This window comes from Suricata suricatta, chromosome 7 (assembly GCF_006229205.1).
Source record: "Suricata suricatta isolate VVHF042 chromosome 7, meerkat_22Aug2017_6uvM2_HiC, whole genome shotgun sequence".
Lineage (NCBI taxonomy): Eukaryota > Metazoa > Chordata > Mammalia > Carnivora > Herpestidae > Suricata > Suricata suricatta.
In genome coordinates, this window is record NC_043706.1 from 1818706 (window position 1) to 1822212 (window position 3507).

Below are 3507 nucleotides of genomic sequence, written 5' to 3' on the forward strand. Positions count from 1 at the left end.
CGGGGGGGCGCTGCGGCCCGCGCACTTCCGGGCCGCTCTAGGATCCCTCGACTCGCCTCCCGCCTCCCGCTGCGGCGCACGTGGTTGGAACTGCGGGCGCAGGTGCGCCCCGCGCAGGTTTTAAACTGAAGCGCAGGAATCCTGGGTCGTTAACTTGACTACACTTATTTTTAAAACATTTTTTAAAAAAGAATACATTACCTCTGGCTTAAAAAAAAATAAACCTCAGGAAGTGCCAAAATTAAAAAGTAAAAGGCGAGGGCCACCTGGGTGGCTCAGTCAGTTAAGTGACCGACTTCAGCTCAGGTCATGATCCCACGGTATGTGAGTTCGAGCCCCGCATCTGGCTCTGTGCTGACAGCTTAGAGCCTGGAGTCTACTTTGGATTCTGTCTCCCTCTCTCTCTGCCTCTCCCCTGTGCTCGCTCTCGTGCGCTCGCTCTCTCTCTTTCTCTCTCTCTCTCTCTCTCTCTCTCTCTCTCAAAAATAATCATTAAAGAAAGGTAAAAAAAGTAAAAGGCGAAATCCCATTCTGTCACTAAGGTCCCACTACCCTGGGATCACCATTGTCACAGGTCACTGGGGATTTGTGAGTAGAATTCTGCTCTCTCTCACGTACAGCTACACAGGACAGGCATTAAGCTATTTTACATTTAGCTTTTTCTCCACTTATTTTAACATTTTCATTTCGCGTATATTAGACCTCATTATTGGTGGTGTAGGTCCAACTCATTTGGTGGCTGAGTAATAGTACCTGAAGCACGTGTACTGCAGTTTATTTGCCCAGGTCCCTATGTATTGATTGGCATTCTTTCCTTCTTCTTTCCTCCCTCCCTCCCTTCCTTCCTACCTTTTTCCCTTCTTTTTTTCCTTCCTCCTTTCCTTCCTTTTAGTTTTTGCTACAGAGATTTTTTTCCGGATTTTTAGTGGTAATGTAAAATCTGTCCAAAATAAATTGAGTTTGTTGGTACAAAAGAGCAGAATTACTAGAACTGTTAGTCATCCATCAATTTTATCATGCCAACCAGAATGATGGTATTGCTTAAACTATGTTTGTTTTGTTTTTGACAGAACCTCATTATTTAAAAAATATTTTAATGTTTATTTTTGAGAGAGAGAGTGCGTGTACAAGCAGGGGAAGGGCAGACAGAGAGTGGGGACAGAGGATCTGAGGCACGCTCTGTACTGACAGCAGAGAGCCCAAAGTAGGGCTTGAACTCATGAACCTTGAGATCATGACCTGAGCAGAAGTCAGACACTCAGTCACCAAGTGCCCCATGATCTCACTATTTATTTTATTACAGCAGTAGGAAAGTATCTTGCATGCTAATGTAAATTCTGTGACGCATTTTAACTCCGAAACTATAGCTCTATAAATTTCTTTGGTTGTTTTCCTCAACCTAGCCATAATGTGGTCATTAAATAAACTCAGGATTCATCCTTTATTTTAACTTCTGAATATCCAATAAGCATGTTATCATTAAGAGCAGCAGCATGAAGAAAATCTACTCAAAATCCTGATCACTCTCTTCAGCACACCTCACTTCCAAAGCCTTCAGTACAAACTTGTCCAACAAAATATATGATGGCCACAAATTCCCAGCTTCCCTTTAACTGGGATACTGCTCAAATATGTTAGTCTTGGGGCACTTGGGTGGTTCAGTCGGTTAAGCATCAGACTCTTGATTTCAGCTCAGGTCATGATCTCACAATTCATGGGATCAAGCCCCTTGACAATGAAGCACCACTGAGCCTGCTTGAAATGCTATCTCCCTCTCCATCTATACCCCTCCTGGGCATTCCCTCTCTCTCTCTCAACAAACAAACAAAGAAACATTTTTAAGAATTCAGCTCAGACAAGAAGAAATGCTGACTACAAGACTAACATTACCTAGCATTACTAGCATTACCTGAATTTGGAAACCTGTGTATTGGGATATCCACTCTTCTGTGGGTTATGTCATAAGCTTAAAAAAAATGGAGGAGGAGGGAGAAGAACAAGAAGATGCAGAAAAAGATTTGGAGAACTGTTAACAAAGAGATTGAGGGAACCAGCTGGTATGAGAGTAAAAATGCATCAGGTATAAGAATATTCATGTCCCATATGGATCTTCACTACCCCAAGGTGGTTTCAGCAAGTAAACGGGCAAGCTGATCTGCTTGTTGGATGTCAGCTATCAATTCTGAACCCTGGGTATGATGTAGTTCCCCAGTGGGAACAGCCAGTCACCTAGTAGCGAGTTGATTACATTGGACTCTCTCTGTGATGAAGAGAACAAAACCACCTCAAAGCGACAGTCACTTCTTTTGGATTTCCATTGGCTTTCCATGCCCACCATGTTGGCACTGACTTGATGAAAGCTTGGTCACACCAACCCTAATTTAGTTGGGTGTCATGACCACCCGGCCAGTGGGGCGGTCGATCCTTGCGGGTTCCTGAGAGGGAGAGAGAATTGGGGGGCAGGGAGCACAGAGAGTGGAAGCAAGACAAGCGTTTCTGATCAAGCCCCCTTTATTGAGAAAAAATACGCACACCTATATAGAGTTTAGGGCGGGAAACTGACAGGGTTGGTTGCTAGGAAACAGGGTCAAGCTAGGGTAAAGAAGGAAACAAACTAATGTTTTTAGCACAGCAGTGAAGGGCCATACCACCTTGCCTGTAGGCGATTGATCTTTGTTCTTCTGGCTTCTCCTGACAGGGAATGGCGCTTCCCTGCTTATTTTTGTAACTCCCTGATTATTTTTGTAACTCCCCTCAGGGAGTGACATTTTCGGCTAGTAAATGGCCGAGCAGCTGAATCTTTGCAGCTTCTCACAGTTGGGCATTGAAATGAAGTGGGTTTCCCCCCCAGTTTGTACTTTTTTTAAGTTTATTAATTTTTGAGAAAGAGTGAATGGAGGAGGGGAAGAGAAAGAGAGAGAGAGAACCCCAAGCAGGATTCTAACTGTCACTAGAGAGGCTGATGTGGGGCTCGAACCCATGAACTGGGAGATCATGACATGAGTGAAATCTGAGAGTCAGGCAGGAGGCTAACCCACTGAGCCACCCAGAAGCACCCCACCCAGATCTGAACTTTCAACTAGGTTCTTGTGAATCTTTCTTTCCTGTCCTTTAATGATAGCTTGGGCAGACCCCATCGCTTTCTGGTCAATTTTAAGTATTAAAGATCCCATCCCAAGGTGCCTGGCTGGCTCAGTAGTTAGAGCATGTGACTCTTGAATTGGGGGTTGTGAGTTTGAGCCCCACCTTGGGTGTAGAGATTACTTAAATATAAAATCTTTTTAAAAAATAAAGATCCCATTCAATTAGAAAAATTTTTAATGTTTATTTTTAAAAGACACACAGAGCTCCAAAAAGTGCCTTAGTTCTCGGTCACCTGAGCTCGAGGGTGACTCGGCTGCGGTAGGCTTCCCAGATACCAGCCCTCCGAGGGTGCCGTCTGGTGACCCCTCCCCCTTCTCTTGCCCCTCGCTCCTCCACCCCCAAATCCTCTGAGGGCCTGTCTTG